The 26075-nt window shown below is 44.1% G+C and overlaps 1 long non-coding RNA gene, 1 other non-coding gene and 2 pseudogenes across 2 annotated transcripts; all 4 read left to right on the plus strand.

Annotated features, from left to right (window-relative positions):
* The first annotated feature begins 10446 nt into the window (after positions 1–10446).
* Positions 10447–10565, plus strand: LOC143739445 (5S ribosomal RNA). Its single transcript, XR_013204202.1, has one exon. It is a non-coding gene; the product is annotated as a 5S ribosomal RNA (ribosomal RNA).
* Positions 10566–10732: 167 nt separating this feature from the next.
* Positions 10733–10852, plus strand: LOC143739435 (5S ribosomal RNA; annotated as a pseudogene).
* A 61-nt stretch (positions 10853–10913) lies between these two features.
* LOC143739438 (5S ribosomal RNA) lies at positions 10914–11032 on the plus strand (annotated as a pseudogene).
* A 1728-nt stretch (positions 11033–12760) lies between these two features.
* LOC143738983 (uncharacterized) lies at positions 12761–13415 on the plus strand. Its single transcript, XR_013204117.1, has 4 exons — positions 12761–12931; positions 13015–13068; positions 13153–13221; positions 13350–13415. It is a non-coding gene; the product is annotated as an uncharacterized LOC143738983 (long non-coding RNA).
* The last annotated feature ends 12660 nt before the right edge of the window (positions 13416–26075 follow it).

The raw sequence follows: 26075 nt of genomic DNA on the forward strand, positions 1-26075 counted from the left end.
AACCGACGAAATTAGGGTGTTTAAGAGCAGAATCTTCACAATTCTTATAATACTAATGTGTCACAAGTTTAGCAAAATGTAATGTCAATTAACAAATGGGGAATGAAGATTGGAGTTTATCAAGACCAAACTTGCCACAAATGGATTTGGTTAAACATTAGTTGGCCGAGTTTAAAACATTATCGCATTAGAGTTGTCGAGAAACATAGACCAAACCACAAAAAGGCAACTCATGAAATAGGGAACTTAGATACATTGTTCATACAATTCTCAAGTGGATATATAATAGCATATACTGTATATATATGAATACAGGATTCATTTCTCCTCCTTGGTTAGAATTCAGAGAGGGTGGCAGTTCTGTGAACATTCCTTTGGGTCGTAAACGCCGTTATCTAAGAACACCAGTGATGTTAGTTTTGGTCTCTTTTCACTCCAAAGATGGAAAACATAGTAAACTATATTTTTCATTAACTTCTTACATATATTTGGCTCGAGCAAGTTGAGCGATTTCGTTTAATACCAATCACTCCGTGTTTGTTACGCATACAAGGATATATATAAACTCTTAGACCTTTATAGAAGTCCGCAAGGTTCAACTACATAACTAACAGTCCTAGATAGACAGGATACAGTATAAACTTCAAACGTACAGGAATACATGTTTACATTTCATAATCACTAATTTCTGGGTTTTAATGTTATAGATGCATATATGTGTGTGTGTGTGTGTGTGTGTGTGTGAGTGTGTGTTGTCCATTTGCGCATCTGGCATTCCTTCCTCGCTGGGGGGGGGGGTTTGGAGATAACGGTCTTCTTGGATGTTGGCTCGCGAACAAATCAGGATCGCGCGAGGATCTCTGTGGGGACTCATTACGCTGTAAAGGTGTCACAAACTAATCTACCCTCCAGACTGGCTGGCGCTAACGGAAGATTTAGAATTGGAAGAGTCATAGGTTGGGGCTTTAGAAACCCCTGTTAACGTGTGTTTATTGTGTTAAGGAATGCTGACTCCATGATTCTGCGCTCATACCCTACATCAGCAACCAATCGTGAAAGTAAAACGGGCGATTTAACTTGAAATGCGCAACTCATTGGCTGATGCCAATTTCTGACAACGTGATTTGTTCAGAATCGTCACGTGACGCGTTCTGACATTATATACATGCATCACATATATACAATACTTTACACACTATTTATACAAAACAATTATATTACACAACACATTTCAGTTTTTGTATAATATAATTACTATATAATACTAAACAAATCTGTTATTGTGGGATCCTAAAGTGGTTGTGTGTCCCTCAGGCAGATTCATATTCACATGTGTGATGGACTGTTGATGTGTGTTTTTGATGTTTTGAGTGTTGTTTTGGATGTTATGATCAGTGATGGATGAAGCAATGATGAGTTTTGGATGTTAAACAGTGTGATACATTGATTTTACATGGACCTAAAGCATATTTTGTCTGTAATTCATGGCTTTCAATAGAAATTAGTGGAATTTTGCCATAAAAATCTTTAAAGGCCGTTTTCTCAAAATGAGTTTTTTCCTACACTCCTAGTGACGATTTTCCACTTCTGTAGCACCTACATACACCAAACTTACAGTCCTATTCCTAACTATATTGTGAAGGTTTGTTCAGAGGGTTTTGTTGATATATCATTCTTGGCCTGATTTATATGACATTTTATGCCTAAAAATAGGGCGGAAATAATTTTTTTAAGGCTATTGGCAGTATTTTCTGATTTACAGGGTAACAAAAGGAGATATTCATAAATCCCTTCTGTAAATGTCTTTTCATTGAATATATCAAAAAAATGCAAAAATTATTTTGAACCTTGTTTTTTTCATCTTCAAAAAACGTCACTTCAAAATATATGCAAATTAGTGCATATTTAATTAGATATAGCCTGATTAGCATATTTAAACATAAAATTACAGAAAACTTTGCAATACATTTTTTTCTCCTATTCATGCAAGTAATCAACTGGTAAAGTTTCATAGTAATATCTGTACGTTAACATTTTTATCCTATTCACCTGTAGTGTCTCGTCTTAAAGGCCTTAACTGCTTGAACACCGCTAAATGCTGCTTGCAGCTTTAATTATTATTTTGTTTTATTCCATCCTGTACGGCACTTTGGTCAGCCTTGGTTGTTTTTAAATGTGCCTTATAAATAAATATTGTTGTTGTTGTAAAATGAAAATCCTAGTGATGCCCCTGCTGTTATGTTTCAATAAATAAGCTAAACCCATCGGTCCACCTCAACTTTTCGATTTCCCCATGTCAGTGGGCAGCTGATTATTTTTCTCTCCTCATCAGCATCACACTCTTTTTCTCTTTGTTTCGTATCTTGCCCTGTCTATTCCCCTCCTAAAGCTGAGCTTTGACTGATATACGCTTATTTCACGCAGCCGTATTTTGAAATCGAAAGCGAGGCTCCGGTGGGAAGAAAACGTCTCAGGTTACTATTGTAACCATAGTTCCCTGAGAACAGGGAACGAGACGATGCGTCCATCGACGCCATGGGAACGCCCCCAGCGTGACTGCGTCTGAAGCATCTATGTCAACTAGTCCAATGGAAAGAATGAGCATCACGGGCGGGTGACGTCATGACCAGGATATGATAAAAGCATATCCGGTGCAAACTGGCATTAGCTTCGAAAATTGCCTAAGCAAGCCGATCACAGGGATGCAGGAAGTATGGCAAGGAGACGCATCGTCTCGTTCCCTGTTCTCAGGGAACTATGGTTACAATAGTAACCTGAGACGTTTCCTTACGAAGGGAACTCAACGATGCGTCCATCGACACCATGGGAACGAGAATACCCAAAGCGCCAGAATTCCAAGTACCTGAGTGTCAGTCTGTTGTAACTAAGCACTAAGCACCTGAGAACCTGGGGCAGCATCCAGGTATAAACTGTAAAATCTAACGAATGTGAGCGGAGAGGACCAGCCCGCCGCATCACAGACGTCCCGAAGAGAAACCCCATATAATAAGGCTTTAGAAGCCGCCATACTCCTAGTAGAGTGAGCTCGGACCACCAAAGGACACGGCTGGTCCGAGTATTCGTATGCAAGTGAAATAGCCTTAACTATCCACCTACTGACCGTCTGTTTAGAAGCAGGAAGACCCTTCTTAGGTGATGCAAAGCAAATCAGTAATTGGCCGGACTTCCTAAATGAAGATGTCCGATGCACATAAGTGTCCAGTGCTCGCACTGGACTCAAGAGGTTCAGTCTTTCCTGGTCCGCAGATGCAAAAGGAGGAGGACAGAAAGCCTGCAGCACAATAGGCCTCGGAGTCGAGGTCGGCACCTTAGGGACGTATCCCTGTTTTGGATATAAGAATGCCTTGACCACCCCCGGTGCAAACTCAAGGCAAGTGGGGGAAACCGAAAGGACCTGAAGTTCTCCAACTCTCTTAAGGGACGAAATAGCTAGCAGAAAGATAGTCTTAAAGGTAAGAAACGTATCTGAAACCGAATCTAAGGGCTCAAATGGAGCCCTAGAAAGGCCTTCTAGGACTATAGCAAGATCCCAAGCTGGCACCCTAGTGCGAGTTGCAGGCCTCAGCCTCAAAGTGCCACGAAGGAAACGTGTAACCAGGGGGTCTCGACCCAAGGATGTACCCCCCACCAGGGAGTGGTAGGCCGCAATGGCCGCCACGTAGACTTTGAGCGTGGAAGGACATAGGCCTGACGTAAAGCGCTCCTGCAGGAACTCGAGTACTGTGTTCACAGAACAGTTAACTGGATCCAACTGATGTAGGTGACACCATAAAGAGAAAACTCTCCATTTAAGCGGATATAGTTTCCTAGTAGCTGGGGCTCTGGAGCTTAGAATGGTCTCAGCAGCCTCGGCTGAAAGACCACTCTCTATGAGTTGGGCCCCCTCAGAGGCCAAACCCACAGGTTCCAAATCTCTGGTCGAGGGTGAAATATTGTGCCCCCGGCCTGAGACAGAAGGTCTCTCCTGATCGGGATCTCGAAGGGAGGACCATCTAGGAGATGGATCAGGTCCGAAAACCAGCTCCGACTTGGCCAGTGTGGTGCTACTAGCAGAAGGCTTATTCCATACCGGCGGACTCGCTCTAGAACTCCTGGGAGCAGAGCAACAGGGGGAAAGGCGTACAGACGTAGTCTCGGCCACGTCTGCACCAGGGGGGCTGGGTGAGTAAGGGAGAACCACAGAGGACAGTGCGTCGTATTTTGAGACGCAAACAGATCCACTTCTGCTTGGCCGTAAAACTCCCAGATTTTCTCCACCACCTCAGCTCCTGCCTCGACAGGATGTCTGCTCCTATATTCTGGACCCCAGGAATATACACTGCCCTCAGAGAGAGTACCTTCCCCGGAGACCACAGGAGGATCTGGTGCGCCAGTTTGCAAAGCGGACGCGAACGCAGGCCCCCCTGACGGTTCAGATAAGAGACCACTGATGTGTTGTCTGTTCGTACGAGCACATGATGGCCCCTCAGGTCTGGGAGGAACTGTCTCAACGCATTGAAGACAGCCATCATCTCCAGGCAATTTATGTGCCACAAGAGATGATGACTCTTCCACAGACCCTGAACTGAGCGGCCTTCCATTACCACTCCCCAGCCGGTGAGGGAAGCATCTGTCGAGATAGTAACTCGATGGCAAAGAGCTCCCAACACCGGACCCTGGGCTAAGAACCAGTGCTTCCTCCATATAACTAAGGCACGAAGGCAACGCCGCGTGACCTTGATCATACCAAGTGGGTTTCCCCTCGGGGAGAACCCTCTCGTCCTGAGCCACCACTGTAAAGGCCTCATGTACACCAGGCCAAAAGGTATCACGTTGGACGCTGCTGCCAAAAGACCCAACAGTTTCTCGAACTGTTTTACAGTGCGTGACTGGCCTAGCTTCAGCTCTTTTGTGGCTGAAAGGATAGCAGCTACCCGAACGGGCGATAGGGTGGCCCACATCGTCACTGAATCCCATACCACACCAAGGAAAGTGGTTCTCTGTACTGGAGAAAGCACACTCTTCTTGGCATTGAGCCTCAACCCCAACATCTGCATATGAGCGAGAACGACACCTCGGTGCCGAACCGCCAACATCTCTGATTCCGCTAGAATCAGCCAGTCGTCGATGTAGTTCAGAATACGAACGCCCTGAAGCCTGAGAGGGGCTAAAGCTGCATCCACGCATTTCGTGAACGTGCGGGGTGATAAAGCTAGACCGAAAGGAAGAACCCGATATTGGTATTCTTTGCCCCCGAAAGAAAACCTTAGGAACTTCCTGTGCTGAGGGAGGATGGAGATATGGAAGTAGGCGTCCTTCAGATCTATCGTGACAAACCAGTCCTCGAATTCTGATTTGAGTCACGATCTGTTTGAGTGTCAGCATCTTGAACTTCAGTTTCTGAACTGACCGATTTAACAGACGAAGATCTAAAATAGGACGCAACCCTCCATCCTTTTTTGGAACAATGAAATAACGGCTGAAAAACCCTGACTCTCGGTCGGGTGAGTACACCTGTGCTATAGCTTCTTTCGCTAACAGGGCCTTTACCTCTTGCTCCATTACCAGAGCCTGCTCGGGATGCACCACTGTGGGCAACACCCCGTTGTAACGAGGAGGAAGAGAACCAAACTGGATTCTGTATCCTTTCTCTACAATCTGCAGGACCCAGTGAGAAATATTCGGCAGAAGCTTCCACGCTGGCAGAAAATTTACTAAGGGAACCAGCCTCTCGAGGCTGGTCTCTGGTGTTACTGAGACAGCTAATTCTGGAGCCTGGAACATCATGGCAGGAACTACCTGAACTGGCTGCTCTAAAGCCCCCCTCAGAGGGCGCGAAACCGATGCTGTGCCGCAGCATAGCATCAGCGACTCGCTGGAGACTGCAGCGCCCTGAAGCACCAAGGGTGGCAGGGTTGGCAGAACGGTCTCGTGAGGACCCCGAAATGGAACGGGCACCGTATAATGAGGTGTACACCGCTCTACTTCGGTCGGAGCTGTCCTCACAGGCCTGACGCATGAACATCAGGACCTTTTTTTTTTTTATTGAGCCGAAGTGCTCTTCGCCTGAAGAACAGTCCTCAGATCCGGCTTCGACTTAGAAGACTTCGGTTGAGAGGGTTGCGTCTGTCTCCAGTGTCTATGTGGAGGTGCACGAGACGCAACACTCTCTTTCTGTTGCACATGATATGATGAGCTCGACGGCTGGGGCTGCTCACGCCCAGCAGCCCCAGGGGGCTGGACACGGCGAGGGATAAACTTTTTAAAAGCGTCAGCTGGCTTTTTAGACTCCTGAAATCTCTCAACGACCGCGTGGGCTGCGTCGCCGAAGAGACCAGAAGGTTCAAGCGGAGAATCTAATAAAAAAGCTCAATCTTTTTCTTTAATCTCTGACAGATTTAACCATAAATGTCTCTCAGTAGCTACCAAGGCTGCCATAGACCGCCCAATTGCTCTGGCGGTCTGCTTAGTAGCCCTGAGAGAAAGATCGGTAGCCCGACGAAGTTCTCGAATATCGTCATGAGAAATTCCCTCACTACTATCCAGATCCCCCAGCAGGTCAGCTTGATAAGCCTGAAGCACTGCCATTGTATGCAGACATGCTCCAGCTTGACCTGCTGTCGTATAAGCTTTGCCCACTAAAACCGAGGTGGCTTTAAGCGGTCTAGTGGGCAAAGCCGAGGCTTTCAGGGACGATGCGGGACCAGGCGAAAGATAGCTGGCTAAATTCTGTTCCGCCTGGGGCATTGCCTCATAACCATACTCTTTTAGCCCTCTTATTCTCGAATAAGTGTTAACTTGAGGGCTAAAAAGTCGTGAAGAGTAAGGTTTATTCCACGATTTCGATATTTCATTATGAAGATCAGGAAAAAAAGGGAAGCCCTCGTGTCGGAGATAAAGTAGTGGAAGATAAAAAGCGCTCATCTAATTTACTTTTAGGACGAGCGCCTTTATTCTCAGATGGCCATTCAATATTTAATTTCTCTACAGCCCGTGACATAACATCCACCAGATCATCATATGCTGGGGAAATAACTTGTGAATCCCTTTCCCCCATGTGTGTGCTTTCACTCTCCATACTCATAACATCGACCTCCTTGGAGGAAGAGCATTGAAGTAATGGAGGGCTCTCTCCCCGGGCGGAAGAAACCGCAGCGCGTGCTTCCGACACCGGGGGGAGAGCGCTGGATCTTCCGGGTAAGGAAGGAGAAAAGGCCCGCGGACCCGTCTCCAACCCCTCCGAAAGATCCTTTTGCGATCCCCAGGAATGCATTCTACGCGCCGCCTCGGCAGACGCGGGTCCTGATCCCTGAGGATCGCGAGCCTGCCCACTCTTTTCATCAAAGAGTGACAGGCGAGAGCGGAGCATGCGGAGCGGTAGCATTTCACAGTGTTGACACTCAGCCTCCTCGAAGGCTGAGACCGCATGCTCCACTCCCAAACAAATGACACAAAGCTTGTGTGTGTCCCCACCTGTTAAATAACGCGGGCAGGGAGGAACACACTGCTTGTACACTTGTTTCGCCATAACGTTTCCGAATAAATTGCAACAGACAATAAATAGACAGAGACAGTATAACACAGATCGCTTGCTGAGGATAGAGAAGCTAATGCCAGTTTGCACCGGATGTGCTTTTATCATATCCTGGTCATGACGTCACCCGCCCGTGACGCTCATTCTTTCCATTGGACTAGTTGACATAGATGCTTCAGACGCAGTCACGCTGGGGGCGTTCCCATGGCGTCGATGGACGCATCGTTGAGTTCCCTTCGTAAGGGAACCGGAAGTGTCGCCTTTAATCACAGGAGATCGTGAATGCGATGGTGTATTGTTGTGTTTAATGTAGAAATTAGTTATTCTAAAACTGTACATGTCTTTCATACTTTAGACTATATACAGTGAAATTAATTTATAAATAAAATATTTTTTTTATATATAATTCATAGAGTAAAAAAAGAAGCAGGAACGAACTATATACACATCCTACATTGGATATTAACATCCAATAGTGTAAATCACGGCAGTAGCTTCAGGTTGGTAGTCCAAGGCATTGTTGTTTATCTTTACTTCCGGGGTTCTTCCCACCGGAGCCTCGCTTTCGATTTCAAAATAACGGCTGCGTGAAATAAGCGTTTAGGCTTTTCATTTTTGTCTGTCAGTGAAGAAAGTAACATAGGGTCAACTGATAGGTTGATTTTGCCTATGAATCATTTTCTCAGACGCGTTTATTTACTGAATGCTACTAAAGCTAGGTAATTAAGTTTGTTAAATGCATTCACAATACGTAGGCTACACATTCATTATTGATCTTATGCCTAATACAGGACCGTAGACAGGGCTTTATAATCAAAGAGGTCCTAAATTTGAGGTTGGTAGGGGGTTCAAATTTTTTTATTTCTCTGATATGTGCATTTCAAGAAGTTTTTAAGACCAAAAAAAAGGATAAGAAATAGCTTTAAAACCATGTCAGTGGGCAGTAGATTATTTGTCAATACCTGCTCTCTCCTCATCTCCATCACTCTTTCTTTTTTTTCTCAGTCTCTTCATCCCTTTCTCTTCCCCTCCTAAAGCTGAGCTTTTTTAATTTACTAAAGGCTACAATTTGTATTATATTCTCAATATGTACACATACATTATTAATCTTGTGCCTGACATGATGAAAATGGCTTTGTTAATGTTTCTTGTCCCCTCACAATGACAGTAAACTAATTATTACATTAAATAAGTCACGTACTTTTTGAACTGAAAATAGGCCTATAACGTTACATAGGCCTTTTTTCCGTTCAAAATGGCGAAATTAGACAAAACTATATTAGTTTGCCTGATTATTTTTTTGTCATTCGTTTAACATTCATGACCTAAAAAAAAATTTCAAATATGAAATGTTAAGTTTAGCTGCTTACTAAGTTTAGCTGCTTACATCTTATCTCGCACTTGACCGTACGCGTCGAGTCGCACTGTTAAAATTCGCGCTCAGCAGCGTCTGTGAACATAAAGCCCGCCTACTTTGATTTGATTGGACATCTCAAATATTCTGATATTGACGAGCAGTGACAGACCAATGAGGCTCAGATGAACACACACACACACACAAACACCCTGTCCTCTGTTTCTGAGCTGCTCTCTGCTCGGCGCTGCTGTGGATTGAAGATGAAGAATCTGAATCTGATTATAACAAGACTGAAGCGAACAGAAATTTGTGTAGCCTACATTAATCACAAATTTTTAGGGGGGCTAGGCAGAAGTTTAGGGGAAGCCCCCCTAAAAAGGGCCTAGCGACGCCCCTGCATATAAGTATCAATAAGTAAGCTAAAGTAAACATAAAAGTATTATATTTACTTGGAAATGGTAGCCAACAGTATGCAGATTTATCACACCATAATAAATAACTTATTTACAGCTATGTACAAATATATGAATTATACAAGATCATAGCTATTGGTAAGAATTATTTTATTAATAATTATTATAGGCTTAAATTAAAATATTCTGACAGTGAGACTTCGTAACCATAGGTAAAACCATGCATGGCTACTCACTACCACTGTATAAAAAATGCCTAAACAGGTAAAAACTATACACACAATTAATTATATATTTCTCTAGCCCCCTAATAAATCTAATGCAATATAAATTACTATAACATAGTATTCAATATAAATATTCCACATTTCTCCCCAAACCATGGTAAATTACTACAGTACATTCATGGTAAATGTTTGTAAGGGTGGTGATTAGGGATTTAGTCTTCTAACTTCGTTCATGGCACAATGTTTCTGCTATTTACCTCATCAGTCGTGTTGGGAATGTTGAGGCTGTTTCATCCGATTTAAACTAGTTAAAATCATTGAGTGGTTTCTGGTTTGTAACAGAGAGATGTGTCAGGTTGAAACGCTTCTCACTGGATGTCGCAACGCTGTTCAATAATAGTGTCCGGGACCTGGAGTAAACGCAACTCCTTTAAGCTTGTGTTCCGTTATCCACTGGACCATGCTGCGTAGTTCAAAGTAAACTAGTGAAACAACTGAAAACAGCGGTATTTGTTCTTACTGACCGAGAAACCGCTTCAGATGATTCAGTGACAGAGCGGTCCGAACGAATCCAAATCGTTTCAGACCGTTATGCAAGCGCGTTTGGCCAATTCATGGAAAGGAAATAATCGTACCAAATGATTAAATCGGGAATGATTGATATCGCTGGTTCAGTCGTCAGAAATACGGGACACACACATAATTACTGCTGAAATATTCGGACTGAAAACGTTTCTCAGGTCAGTCGGAGCGCTCATGGTACACACATATAGCCGTACAGCTGCAGGCGCCACTGTGGTCTCGCACCACCAGGAAAAGAAGAGGAGGGAGGTTGGGGTTCCCTCGGGCCATATGGAGATGATTGGCGGGCTGGACCTGGCCCTTTTAAATAGCCCAATTTTGGCAGCAGTTTTCGCTTACGGCCATACCACCTTGGGCACGGCAGATCTCGTCTGATCTCGGAAGGTAAGCAGGGTCGGGCCTGGTTAGTACTTGGATGGGAGACCGCCTGGGAATACCAGGTGCTGTAAGCTTTTTTGATTAAAAAAAAAAGAGTCCCTGAGTTTCTTCAAAAAGTCTGAAAAAGTCTCTGAGATTCTTCAGAAAGCCTGAAAGAGTTTGATTTTTTTCAAAAATTCTTCTTAGTTTTCTTCATAAATGGTCTAACCTTTTAAATAGCCCAATTTTGGCAGCAGTTTTCGCTTACGACCATACCACCTTGGGCACGCCCGATCTCGTCTGATCTCGGAAGCTAAGCAGGGTCGGGCCCTGGTTAGTACTTGGATGCGAGACCGCCTTGGAATACCCGGTGCTGTAAGCTTTTTTGTTTTCTTCACTAATGGTCTAACCTTTTAAATAGCCCAATTTTGGCAGCAGTTTTTGCTTACGGCCATACCACCTTAGGCACGCCTGATCTCGTCTGATCTCGGAAGCTAAGCAGAGTCGGGCATAGTTAGTACTTGAATGGGAGACCGCCTGGGAATACCAGGTGCTGTAAGCTTTTTTGATAAAAAAGAGAGTCCCTGAGTTTCTTATGGTCTAACCTTTTAAATAGCCCAATTTTGGCAGCAGTTTTCGCTTACGGCCATACCACCTTTTTTTTGTGTTATGATTTTAAGAATGGTTACTTTTAATGCTAGAGGTTTAATGGACATGAGGAAATTTGAAAAAGTGAAGGAAATGTGTAAAAGAGATGTGATAATATTACAAGAGACTAACTGGAAAGACTTGCATATAAGTGAAATAAGAAAAAAATGGAATGGAGAGATTTTATACAACAACGGGGATGGTAGATTTGGAAGAGGAGTTGCAGTACTAATAAGAGAAAATAGAGATATAAAATGGAATATGAAGAGAACAATATACTTGTGGTAAATGTGCATGCACCATCGGAAGAGATTAAGAAGAGGGAATATTTAAATGGTTTAAGGGAACTTTTAAGTTCTTTTAAGTAACTTTTAAATTGTTATTATGGGGGATTTTAATGTTGTTTTTAGTAAACTGTACATGGCTGAAGGGATGTTTTTTAAGACAGATACAGGAAGAAAAGAGTTAAAAGGGCTGATGGAAGAAAATGAATTGATTGATGTATGGAGGGAAATAAATGAAAAGAAGACCAATTGTGGGGAATTTTATCTGTAAAACGAGAATTGATTTTATTTTATGTACACGGAATATGGAAAGTTTTTTAGAAAAAATAAGATATGAAGAAACAAGTTTAAGTGATCACAAACCTATTTTTATGCAAATTGATTGGGATGCAGTGTAAAGAGGGCCGGGAGTATGGGTTCTATTTCGTTCTTACTGACCGCCAGAGGCAGTGCTTCCCACTGAATTTTATCTCTCTTGCTCATGCTCAGGTCGAGTCTAATAACAACAAAGTCATCACATGACCAGGGGCCTGTACCATGAAGGTAGCTGAACAAACTCGGGGTTACAGGATTAGTTTTGAGTTGACAAAACCGAACCGATGCAATCAGGCTTTATTGGTACCATGACGCAGCTCATCAACTTTCTCTGTCAACTCAGGCTTTGATCTTAACTTATGATTAATCCACGAGCGCGTGCACATAAAAGAGTGACGTCGGCACTGAACAACCAATCGCGTTCGAAATGGATAGAGCGAGAGCTATATATTTTTCCGCGCAGGAGCAAGAGATAATTATTCAAAAATATGAGGAATATAAAAGTGTTTTTCAAGCACGCAGTAACACTGTATCTGCTGCCAAAGCAAGAGAAGATTCTTGGAGGAAGATTGCTGATTGCGTTAGTGCGTAAGTTAAACAATTAATGTAAAATGATGTAATCATATTAAAAATGTATTAAATGCTAAAATAAACATGTGTGTATTCGTGTTGATATACATGCATGCATGCATGCATACTGTACATACGTGTGTGTAGATGTATGTAAAATGTGAATGTATAGGCTATTCCTAAGAAAGATTGATATTCATATATTTTTAGATGCAACCCCAACTCCAAACGTTCTTGGCAGCAGATCAAGACAAAATATAAAAATATAATTCAAAGTGGTGAGTATTTACCACAACCTTTTATTATTTTTGTGAACATTTATTCATAAAAACTTGTTTGCAGCAAACAGAAAAAAATGTGAAATCAGGAAAACTGGGGGAGGGCCACCTCCTCAAAATTATACTGTGGCCGAGGAGTTGGCGCTGAGTAATAATAAGGGACGGCCGATTATGGATGGCATTGCAAGTGCTGTACAGTCTGACCCTGCTGCCGGCTCCTCGAAGCAAGTGACACTGGGTATGTGTGTGCAATGCATTACTAATGTTTTAAAAAGGGTTAAATTTGGCTGACTCTGTTCTGCAGTAGAGGGAAATACAGTGTCCCTGTTGAAGCCAGCACACATGCACACAGTCTCCCACACAGAGGTCAGTATATGCAGCAGACAGAACACCATGAACATAGCCTGCTTTATAACAGTTATGCTTTATATTTGCCTTTTATTTATTAGGGTGAACCAAATGATGAAGACACTCTGTCTGTGTGTTCTGAGACAGTTGCTGAGGTGAATGCACTGGGCTTTTTATTACGGCACACATTTGAATGTCATAATTAAGTGACTGGCCCTTACACATCTCTTTTATTGTAGGATTTTTCACAACCTGCCCCAGAAACTGAAGCCTCTACCTCAATGGGCTACAGAAGGAATGTGAACAAGGTAATGCTTTAAACCCTTGACATAAATTACAGTCAGTCCTATGTTTGTAGATAGTCATGCCACTTTTTGTGATTTGATCAACCTCCAGAAAACTTGTAATGATCATGTTTGTGGTGGAATTGTTTCAGGTGGAAACAGACTCAGTCAGGGCCCTTTATAAAAGGAGCCTAGAACTAGACTGTGAGCTAAAGGAGGTAGACTGTGAGCTGAGGAGGCTCCAATTTAAAAAAATTAAATTGGAGATCAAACAGCTGGAAAAAACAGATCTCCGTTTGTGAACTTTTTTTTAAACAAGTAACGCTTTAGTATGAACACTATGAATGTCTATTAATGTAATTTTCTTGCTCTCTTTCTTCCTCCCTAGCCACATGACCAATAAAACAGTTTGAGTCCTATCTGCAGTGTCAGTGTGCTTTTATTAAGTAAAATATTGTGTTGTGATCGCATCTCTGACAGCTGCGCCAGCTGGGTGGTCAAGTGTGATGGGGTCAATTTCATCAGGGAGAAGCTGGTTTTGTGGTGGTTCTCGCTCCTTTCTGATAGTGGCTATATTATGCAGAATGGCACATGCAGCCACTATCTGTGATGCCCGCTCTGGTGACACTCTTAAACGCCTAAGACAGTTGAAACGTGCCTTTAGGATGCCAAAGGTCATCTCGATCTTGACCCTGGTTTTACTGAGGGCCACATCGAAGCGGTTTTGTGGCCCTGTCTGGGGGTCAGGATAGGGCGTGCATAACCTCTATCTCCTACCAACAGGCCATCAAAAAGCCCTGTCATAGAACAGAAAAGGGGAAAAATTTGTAAGTTTTGCCATTAAAATAAAAAATGTAAAGTGTACTGTACCAAATTTAACTTGCCTTCCTCAAAGCGCTGACACAAAATAGACTCATGGAAAATGCGTGAGTCATGCACTGAGCCAGGCCATTTGGAATCCAAGCTTGTGATCATGCATTCATGATCACAAGTCATCTGCAGATGAAATGTACAGTAAATCATTGTCCTATCTGTTAGTTACTATTTATTTAAAGATTGATCTCAATGCAAATAAAAATAATTTCACATAGGGTATAGTAGCCCTACCTGAACATTAAGGCTGTGAAAGGACTTTCTGTTCACATAATCTGCCTCATGTTCTCCTAGAGCTGTGGAGATTGCAACATGTGTGCAGTCTATTGCTCCTATGACTCTAGGGAATCCTATCATAGGAATTAAACATATATATTTAAAACATTTCTTTACAGGTAGCTACTGCAGACTATTGTATAATAGATTTCTAAGTGTGAATTATTTTTTTTTTTGAAGAAAAAAAAAATTTGTGTGAAAGGCTACATTTGTTCATGTGATGTCACCCTATCAATATATCTTACCGGCAATTTTATAAAAGCCCTCTTTTATGGACATGGTGGATAAATGTCCAGGGAACACAATGAAGCTATTTATGTACCCCTGCAGAGCGAGGACCACCTTGCGAATTGTTCGACAGACCGTGTTTTTCCCTAGATTCTCTGCATCACCGACCGCATACAAGTATGTACCACTTGCAAAAAACAGCAACGCAATACATACCATTTGCGGTACATTAAGTGCATGGCTTCGACGAGTCACATGTGTTATGTGCGGCTCAAGAAGTTCGCAAAGATAAGACATTCCTTCCGCGGAAAATCTGTATCTTTCATACAAGTAAATATCAGGAAAGTCAAAGGGATTTTGTCTGTCCCTAAAAACTCTTTCTCTACGAAGTGCTCGTCTAACAATTTGCGCGGAGATGTCCACGGGATTTGGGAGAAAAGGTGAAGCCATTGCAACAGAGAACAGACGCTGGGAATCAGTTACGTCACCTATATGTTTCTTTGCTCACAGCTGATTGGTCAAACTTCAGTCTGAGCTCTCGAATCCAGAACTTAACCTGCCCCGGAGCAGGCTAGCCGTGCAGCGTAAGATACCATGGCAACGAACACCGATTAAAGCCGAGCTGCTTTCATAGTACCTAAAACCCAGAGTTGGCGGAAACTAAGCTGAAACATAGCTGGCTAGCCACCTAAACCGGCTTCATGGTATAGGCCCCAGGTGCGTCATGGGGATCCCCTCTATTTAACCCGTGACATCCTGCAAACTGTCTCTTTAATCTTCTCGCATACGTGCAGATTACAGGTCGAAGAGAAAAATCTTTTATTCAGAATACTTGGATTCCGTCTTCACAGCCTCGTAACAAACATTTTTTTTGGAGCCGCGCGTTGTGCGTCCTCCAGAGGCTGTGGAGGATTGAAGACAAACTTACTTTGTTGGAACACGGCTGTTTATTCCGGTCACTGCCAGAGCGCGGTAAATTGCTTTTAAGCACCGGATATTGTTTCTTTGATGAAACGTGTATAAGTGGCATCTCAGAGTGATTTCGCTCCAAAGAAAAGCCACGTAGTGATTAATTATCGCGAACAGTAAGAGTGTGTGCGCTCCAGGAACAACAATATATTTTTCGTCACAGACCATTGGCGTTCACGCCAGTCGGTTGTATTCATATTGAGCATTCAAATTAGGTAAGTATTTTTATAAATTACATAGTCTTACACATGTAGCTATGTACATCCAATTTCATTTTTTTGTTTGTTTTTTCTTATATAGGTAGTATATTTCAAGCAGTTGCGTATATACGAGTGTTTTCACTCTGTTTTCTGGACTGCTACCTACCTGGTACTTCTATTAACAGTGGGATAGTATTACCACTAGTTTGGCTGTGTAAAAAAATAAAATAATACAAAATAAATTACCTCGGTATTCAGTACCTTACCGTATAGAATTTTTGTGGCTCCAGAGTGTTCTCGCTTGGCCTTCAATAAAGCACTGCTGTGGCAGTATGGAACAGCTTAGCCTGACGTGCACTGTGTGCAGGGCCACTTTACAGCAGGACGATGGACATGACTGCTGTCCATCCTGCTTAGGCGTGGAACATTTGAAGCAGGGCCTCACTGAGGATGCCTGTATGAATTGTAGCACCATGTCGTGGGGGCGGAGAACCTCCAGACTGGCTGCAGTAGCTCTCCGAAGCAGGGCCTCACTGAGGATGCCTGTGTGAATTGTAGCACCATGTCGTGGGGGCGGAGAACCTCCAGACTGGCTGCAGACTGGCTCTTGACCTCAGAGGCTCCTCGGCAGGGATAAGTGTCTGCTAAGCGGAAAAGGGTGGAAACGGTGAGTGTCTCCACCAGTAAGAGACATAGAGAAGAGTCTTTAACCAATAGAATGGAGGTGTTGACCTCAGAGTTTGCCCAGATTAAGTCTTTAATTCTAAATCTGGAACCAAGGGAGGCATCATCACCGATGTTGAGAAATCCCAGTAAGGAATTACCCGTTCCTGAGGAGGATATGCTGTCCATGGCAGCCTCTCAAAACCAGTAACGGGAGGAGGGAAATGAGGAATTCTTATCAGTAAGCCACTCTCACTTCTCTCATGATGACTCTCAGAACACGGCACAGGGTTCAGCTGAAGGAGTAGAATCAGATCAAGATATGGTGAGACAAGCCCTCCAGATTGCATTGGCACGCTTAAGCCTGGACACTGCCCCTACAGTGGCAGCTCCCTCCAGTGCCTTTTTCAGAGGATCGGCAAACCATCTTCTCTTAGCATTCCCCCATCCAAAGATTATATTGGGGAACTAGAGAGGTGCTGGGCTAATCCCAAGTCACTTAGTCATCATACCACAGCAAGCAGGGCCTTGGCAGCAATGCACGAACCAGACTCTTATGGCCTGGGTCAGATGCCGAAAGTGGATCCATTTATCGCCTCTTTTATCATATCACCGGAAGAGGCTTGGAGACCTAAATGCTCTTCCTGTAGTCCCAGGCCAACTGTTTGGACCAGCGGCACAGCAAACTCTGGAACAGAGCATTCAGACGAATAAGACCAGAGAGCAACTGGCAGACCTAAGAGGAACTCCACCATCACAAGTTAGACAAGGGTATGGGGGACGGTATCCTACTCGCTCTCAACCTTTAGTTCGTTCTGGTGCTTGTCAGAGGAGCCAACAAAGGCAACTAGATCAGCATGTGCAATACCCCAGAGCATGAGGACAACAAGTATTTCGGGCTCCAAGGGGCAGGGCGTCAGGTCCCACTCAGACCCTAGGTTAATTGCAACGCTATCTAAAGGGTACAGGGTGCAATTTCCGACGGCGGGCCCCTGCTTTCAATGGGGTCAAGATGACTGCTGTCAAAGACCCCAACTGCTCAATGGCATTGTCAAGACAAGTAGCCGAACTCCTAGAAAAGGACGCAATAGAACCAGTAAAATGGTCAGCATGGCTAAATGGGTTTTACTCAGTGTACTATATAATCCCGAAAAACGATGGCGCCGTAAAGCCCATTCTCGACCTTCGTGGCCTCAATCAGTCCCTCAAGGTTTAACCATTCCACATGCTACGCACAACGGGGGTCCTTCAGGCAGTCAGACCACTACAGTGGTTCACCACAATAGATCTGAAGGACGCTTATTTTCATATCCCAATTGCACCGCAACACAGACCCTTTCTCCGCTTCGCATTTCAAGGTCAGGTCTATTAGTTCCGAGTCCTACTGTCACAGGGTAAGCCTTGCGACTGTGCATGGACTACACACACACATACACATGCACGTTACGCGCATACACCGGCGTCACGTATTACAATCTATTAGCCGACATATATTTATGTATGCATTGACCTGTGTAACATTCGATATCATTGTGTTGTAAACTTGTTGTATGATGGTCTGTATGTAGTTTTATCTGAGTTATGACCACTAGCAACCGTAATACGAGTGCATATGAGTATGCTAATAGAAGTGTCTTTTCTCATACGGAAATAAATCACCACCACGAGTATTTGATTTACATATTTTATTAAATAAAGTGGAAGAGAGATAGATGATGCTTACCACGTTTTGATGAGTCGTTGGCCAAATCTGTTCGGTTCGACCGATATAAATATATATATATATATATATATATATATATATATATATACAGTATATATATATATTTGTGGATATGATTTTATTACATGCATGTTTATTTGTATTTATTACTTTTGTTATTGTTTTTGTTTCCTTTATTATTATGTATTCCTGTAAAGTGTGTGAAATGTGTTACCTTCTAGGTGGTATGTTCCAGAGTAGGAGGAGCCAGGCCTATAAAATGACTCCACAAAGTTAGTAGGATAGTTCAGAGATAGGAGGTGGAGGAGAGTTCTTGGCAGACCATGGACAGTTAGTGAGTTTTTTAACTGGAGACTCTGGTAAAGTACTACTTATGTAGTGCATTTGCCCAAACAGGTCAGGTTAAGTTTTTGACATAGCTTGCTTTGACCTTATGTTTGTGCATATATATATATTTGGTTGCATCTAAGTTTTGTTTCTTTTTCTTTTTTCTGTATTCCTTCCTACCAATTCTGAGTGACTGTCACCATGCACCGCAATAAAAGCACTGTTAACCCTGACCAACTGTTTCCTCTGTCAATGGGAGCCTCCAACAGCTCAAGGCGTTCATAACAGTTTGTGTCAGAAGTGAAGCTTCATAACAGTTGGTGTCTAACAGTGGCTAAAGTGACTGTAACTCAAAAATGCCACCGAAGACCAGGGGTCAGGGGATTACAGATGTGGAAACGGAAGGAGACCAAGGTGCAGTGGGTGGCATTCCAGAGGAAGGTGTCCAAACTGTTGAGGTTCCAACCACCGCAGGGGATGTGGCTGTGACAGCCCTGGCAGGGATGTTTCAAGCCTTTCTCCAGTACCAGAAGGAGAGGGATGAGAGGCCAAAGAACGAGTCGGTACGACGGGAGCCGCAATACAAGGTCCTCAATCATCAGGTCACACAGATGCAGATGGATGTAGAGCATGCCAGGCATAAAGGTACCTGTTCAGATCAGGCAGGTTTACGAGTGCTGAATCATGTGTCTCCATTGCCAAAACTACAAGACAGTGATGATGTGGAACATTTTCTGACCACCTTTGAGAGACTGGCAGAAGTATACAGGTGGCCAAGAGAAGACTGGCCGATTCATCTGATTCCCTTGCTCACAGGAAAAGCGAGAAGTGCTTTTGTCGCCATGGCACCTGCATTTACCTCTGACTATGATCGAGTCAAAGTGGCGATTCTCAAGAAATATGAGATTAATCCAGAAACATATAGACTGAGATTTCGTTCATTGAACACCGCCGCTGAGGAGTCCCCAACAGAGTTGTACATTCACTTAAAAGACTTGTTCTCAAAGCGGGTTCAGTTGGACGTGAGCAGTAAAACCGAGATGATGGAAACCTTGGTATTGGAGCAGTATATGAAACTGCTGTATCCGGAGGTGAGGATCTGGGTGAAGGAGAGAAATCCCAGTACTGCAGGAGAGCAAGCTGACCTGGTAGAGTCCTATATAGCAGCGCGGAAGGGATCTTTTGGGACCTTTCGGTTCTTTGGTGTCTTCCCGGAGGCGAGAGGTAAGTCTGTGGGGTCAGGGGGTAGTTTGTTCTCTCAAAGTCAAGCCCAAAGTTTTAAAGTCACTGACCCAAAGCCTTCACTGCCAGTAGTCACACGTCAGATATTGCCTAGAGGCGATATAGTATGTTATAATTGTGGAGAGGTAGGACACACTAGCCCACATTGCCCGGTGAGAAAACCCAAAGCTGCCAGTTTGTGTTATGTGCCCCAGTCTAGCCCTAAGGTAGTGGAGCCGGATAAGGAGCCCACGTGTTATTGAATGGTAAGCTGCTGACGGCGTTGGTAGATACAGGATGTACACGTACGTTAGTACAGTCACAATATATAGCTAAAGAGTCATGGACCGAGGAAACCATAACGGTTTGTTGTGTACATGGAGATAAGTCAGAATTACCTACTGCTGAGGTGTATTTGGAGGTTAACAAGCAGTCATTTTTGATGAATGTAGGTGTTACCACAAACCTGCCCTATCCTGTGTTGTTAGGAACTGATATGCCCATATTAGCAGACTTGGTGCAGGAGACAGCTTGGTGTGGGATAGTTACTAGAGCACAGGCGCAAAAGTAAACCCGGGTAGCACAAACTGAAGATGCGATAGATGGCACCCTTCAGGAGATGCCATTTTTTTTGGAGGAAAGTCTACCTGAAGAAGGGTTGTCTGAGGAAGATAGATTGGACAGACACAGGAAAAGAGTGGCAGATTTGATGGATAGCTCAGAACAGACAAAGTTTGAGTGGGAAGAACCAGAGATTGATGAGTCAGAGTTAGTCATACCCAGTGAATTAGGACAGTTGCAGAAAGAGGATGCTACCTTGTCTGAATGTTTTGGGAAAGTTAGCAAAGATGCAACTGTGAGTTCATTGTATGGTGAGACGTTTAGGATGGAACAAGGTCTTCTTTACAGACAGAGTGAAGAGGAAGGTTCGCAGCTAGTGGTACCCAAAGCTCAGCTCAGAAAGGTGTTAGAGCTCAGCCATTCAATTCCTTGGTCAGGTCATATGGGATTTATGAAGACACTGAGGAGAGTTTCCAAACGGTTTTATTGGCCCGGTATGTATACCGAAGTGAAAGAGTATTGCAAAACTTATCCTGAGTGTCAGTTAGCAGTTGGTAGGACACCTGCAAAGGCACCTCTTATTCCGATACCTGCAATAGATACACCTTTTGAGAGGATAGGGGTGGACATTGTTGGACCTGTGGAGAGAAGTCAGAAAGGGAACCGTTTTATCCTGGTGGTTTGTGATTATGCAACCAGATACCCCGAGGCCTACCCTTTAAGAGACGTTGCTGCAAAACAGATTGCAGCTGCACTGCTAAACTTCTTCTCACATGTAGGCATTCCTAAAGTAGTTTTGACTGACCAAGGCCCCAATTTTATGAGTCGTACCCTAAAACAAGTCTATCAGTTACTGGGTATTAAGAGAGTACTGACTACTCCGTATCACCCCCAGACTGATGGTCTGGTAGAAAGATTTAATCAGACCTTAAAAGGCATGTTGAAGAAGTTTGTGTCTGAAAATGGAAAAGACTGGGACAAATGGCTGCCTTACCTTTTGTTTGCTTACCGTGAAGTTCCTCAAGCATCCACCGGGCTTCCTCCTGTTGAATTACTGTTTGCTCACCAGATCCAGGGTCCATTGGATGTTTTGAGAGACAGTTGGGAAGCCAGTGTCAGTGACAAGCCTACCAAAAAGAACATTCTTTCATACATCCTCAAAATGAGAGAGAAGTTGCAACTGGCATCCACCCGGGCACGAGAGAGTGTGCAAGAGTCACAAGTGAAACAGAAGATATGGTATGACCAGAAGGCCAGGTCCCGAACTTTCCAAGCAGGAGAGCAAGTGTTATTGTTACTTGCAAAATCAGAGAACAGACTGTTGGCCAAATGGCAAGGCCCATGCCAAGTGACGAAGAAAGTTGGTCCAGTAACGTATGAAATAGAAATGCCATCCAGAAATAAACCTTTGCAGACTTTTCACGTCAATATGTTGAAGAAGTGGCACATTCCGTCTGCACAGCCAGAACCAGTAAGAGCGGAGGTGAAGGAGCTCTTGGTGAGGGCAGTACAGGAAGAGGACGAAGTAGAGGAGCAGTTCTTGCCTGTTGGTGGAAGTGAGTACCCTTTAAATCTTCAGCATTTGACAGTGGAACAAAGAAGTCAGTTGCAAAATTGTATACCTGAGCAGCTGTTCCAGGACACACCTGGGAAGACAGATCTGGTACAACATCACATTTATTTGAAGGATGTGAAACCGATCCGACAACCAGTGTACAGAGTTCCAGAAAGGCTGTTGCCCATCATGAAGCAAGAGTTGGAAATTATGCAGAAACTAGAGGTCATAGAACCATCAGTCAGTGAGTGGAACAACCCCATTGGGCTGGTGCCAAAAAAAGATGGGTCCCTAAGGTTCTGTTTGGACTTCAGAAAACTCAATTCGGTGAGCAAATTTGATCCTTACCCTATGCCCAGAGTGGACGATTTAATTGAAAAGCTTGGCAGTGCACAGTACCTCACAACTCTTGATCTGTGCAAAGGCTATTGGCAAGTGCCCTTAAGTCCAGACAGTAAAGAGTTTACAGCGTTCAAGACTCCGTTTGGGCACTATCAATTCCGCGTGCTTCCTTTCGGGCTACATGGGGCTCCTGCGACTTTTCAGAGGATGATCGATCAGATCCTTAGGGGAACTGAGAAGTACGCAGCGGCATACTTGGATGACATTATTATCTACAGTAGGACATGGCAGGGTCATTTAATACATCTCAAGGAGGTGTTAACTCGAATAAAGAATGCTGGTCTTACTATTCGCTCAGACAAGTGCACGATAGCTAAGGCAGAGACCTGCTATCTTGGTCATGTGCTGGGGCATGGAGTCATACGCCCTCAGGTTGGGAAGATTGAGGCCATTAAACAGGCTGAGCGGCCTGTAACCAAGAAGCAAGTAAGGTCGTTCCTTGGCTTGGTGGGGTGGTATAGACGGTTTATCCCGAACTTTTCTGAAAAAGCCGTAGCCGTAGCCCGGAGTTTGACCAAATTTTTACAGTGCAGACTGATGCTTTACAATTTGGTCTTGGGGCTGTACTTTTGCAGGGAGAGCAAGGACACTTGAGACCCATTGCTTTTATCAGCAGGAAACTCCTTCCACGAGAGACACGGTATTCAAACGTAGAGAAGGAATGCCTGGCGGTCAAATGGACCTTGGACTCTTTCAGGTACTACCTCATGGGTAGGAGGTTTAAATTAGAGACTGATAATCGGTTACTGGTTTGGCTGGGCCGAATGAAAGACACGAATGCCCGTATAACACGGTGGTTCCTGGCTCTACAGCCATTCGACTTTGAGGTTGTCTATCGGACTGGCTCGGAAAACTGCACCGCAGATTTCCTCTCCAGGACACCCCGAGTGGTGTCTGGGGAAGGGGGAGGAAATGTCACAGGGTAAGCCTGCGACTGTGCATGGACTACACATACACATACACATGCACGTTACGCGCATACATCGGCGTCACGTATTACAATCTGTTAGCCGACATATATTTATGTATGCATTGCCCTGTGTAACATTCGATATCATTGTGTAGTAAACTTGTTGTATGATGGTCTGTATGTAGTTTTATCTGAGTTATGACCACTAGCAACCGTAATACGAGTGCATATGAGTATGCTAATAGAAGTGTCTTTTCTCATACGGAAATAAATCACCACCGAGAGTATTTGATTTACATATTTTATTGAATAAAGTGGAAGAGACATAGATGATGCTTACCACGTTTTGATGAGTCGTTGGCCAAATCTGTTCGGTTCGACATCTGGTCTATTTATAGGTCTTTCGTCCGCGTCAACTTGTGGCGCGTTCATGTGAGTGACGTCACCGGAGAGTTTATTCTCATAGATTCTTGAGTTATGGGTTTTCTTTGAATATATATATATATATAATATATATATATAGTATATATATTTGTGGATATGATTTTATTAAATGCATGTTTATTTGTATTTATTACTTTTGTTATTGTTTTTGTTTTCTTTATTATTATGTATTCCTGTAAAGTGTGTGAAATGTGTTACCTTCTAGGTGGTATGTTCCAGAGTAGGAGGAGCCAGGCCTATAAAATGACTCCACAAAGTTAGTAGGATAGTTCAGAGATAGGAGGTGAAGGAGAGGTCTTGGCAGACCATGGACAGTTAGTGAGTTTGCAACTGGAGACTCTGGGAAAGTACTACTTATGTAGTGCATTTGCCCATACAGGTCAGGTTATGTTTTTGACATAGCTTGCTTTGACATTATGTTTGTGCAGATATATATATTTGGTTGCATCTAAGTTTTGTTTCTTTTTGTTTTTTCTGTATTCCTTCCTACCAATTCTGAGTGACTGTCACCATGCACCGCAATAAAAGCACTGTTAACCCTGACCAACTGTTTCCTCTGTCAATGGGAGCCTCCAACCGCTCAAGGCGTTCATAACACCTACCATTTGGGCTGTCCCTGTCTCCTCAGGTTTTCACCAGGTGCGTAGCGCCAGCGTTGTCCCCAATGCAAGCCAGGGGGGTACAGGTGCTCCCTTATCTGGACGACTGGCTCATCTGTGCTCCATCTCAAGGGCAGGCAACAGAACACACAAATCTGCTGATTGCCCATGTCACTCAGTTGGGTCTCAGGGTGAATTTCAGCAAGAGTCAGTTGATCCCATGTCAGTCGGTGAAATTCATAGGCATCACTCTAGACTCGAGATCAATGAAAGCATTCCCATCACCTCAGAGGGTGGACAGCATTGCTCTTACTCCAGCGTTTTCGGAAACAGATCAAGCTGCCATTCAGAGCGGTCCTCAGATTGATGGGCATGCTAGCAGCAGCAGCAGCTGCATTGATACCACTGGCCCTACTTTCGCTGCGCCCTTATCAGAGATGGGTAAACAGGCTTCACCTGAACCCCACATGGCACAGGAGCAGGCTGGTCAAAGTTACAGAACGATGCCTTCTTACCTTGAAACAATGGAAAAGGAGGTCATTCCTGACGAAAGGAGTAGCTCTGGGTGTGATTCCCTCTCGCCGGGAGATAACACAGACAGATGCTTCACTAAGTGGCTGGGGGGCAGTGTGGCAGCACAGGAAGATCAGGGGATTATGGAAACCCGAGCAAGCCACAAAAGACATAAATACCCTGGAGCAGTGCAATTAGCTCTGAAGCATTTTGCGCCGGCCCTAAAGAATCGGCATATTCTCATCAGAGCGGACAATACATTGGTGGTATATCATATCAACCATCAAGGCGGCACGAGGTCCATTCAGTCCTTGAGGGCAGCACAAGACCTCCTGACATGGGCCTTCCCTCGATTCGCAAGCGTCAGGGCGATGCATATACTGGGAGTGTCGAATGTGGTGGCAGACTTCTTGTCTCGCCACAGACCTTTGCCAGGAGAATGGAGACTCAATCCAGAAGTTGTTCAGATGATTTGGCGATGATTTGGCAGAGCACAGGTGGACCTGTTTGCCTCAGAGACCTCGACCCACTGCCCCCTGTGGTTCTTCTGGACAGAGAAGTCCAGCCCGTTGGATCAGGATGTGTTAGCACATGCCTGGCCAAATCTTCTACTCTATGCCTTTCCCCCGAACCCCTTAATTCTGCCAACTCTCCACAGAATTCTTCAAGGGAACCACAGGATGCTCCTAGTGGCACCGAACTGACCAGGGACACATTGGTTTTCAATGTTATGCAGGCTTCTCAATGGGGAGCCCTGGAGCCTACCCAGGAGCCAGGACCTGCTCCTTCAGTTGCAGGGGCAGATTTGGCACCCAAACCCAGATCGGTTACAGCTCTGTGTCTGGCCGCTGAAGAGCCAGAATTACTGTTGAAGTCTTGTGATGTTAAGGTGCAAAACACAATCCTGAATTCTAGAGCACCTTCCACCAGGAATATCTATGCTTGCAGGTGGAAGCTTTTCACTGATTGGTGTACACCAAGAAGTTTGGTCCCAGACCACTGCCCTGTGCCAATGGTGTTATGTTTTCTGCAGTCCCTGCTAGACAATATCAGGGCTCCCTCTACCCTAAAGGTATATGTGGCTGCAATTTCTACCCAGCATGTAAAAGTAAATGGTCAATCACTAGGGTCACATATTCTAATCACCCGCTTTCTGAAAGGTGCCCTGCTCCAACTGTTAGAGTACCCGCATGGGACCTCAGTCTGGTTTTAAGAACACTTGCACAACACCCATTTGAGCCAATGGAGCATTGTGACCTGAAGTGGCTTTCAATAAAGACTCTATTCCTTTTGGCAATAACGTCAGCCAAACGTGTTGGTGACCTCCACGCACTGTCAACCAATACGTCCTGTATGCGTTGGAATGCGGATGGAACAATGGTGACATTGTGGCCTAACCCCTCATTCCTACCCA

Source organism: Siphateles boraxobius, unplaced genomic scaffold (genome assembly GCF_051911475.1).
Source record: "Siphateles boraxobius isolate OS27281-9 unplaced genomic scaffold, OSU_SipBor_1 16, whole genome shotgun sequence".
Classification (NCBI taxonomy): Eukaryota; Metazoa; Chordata; class Actinopteri; order Cypriniformes; family Leuciscidae; genus Siphateles; species Siphateles boraxobius.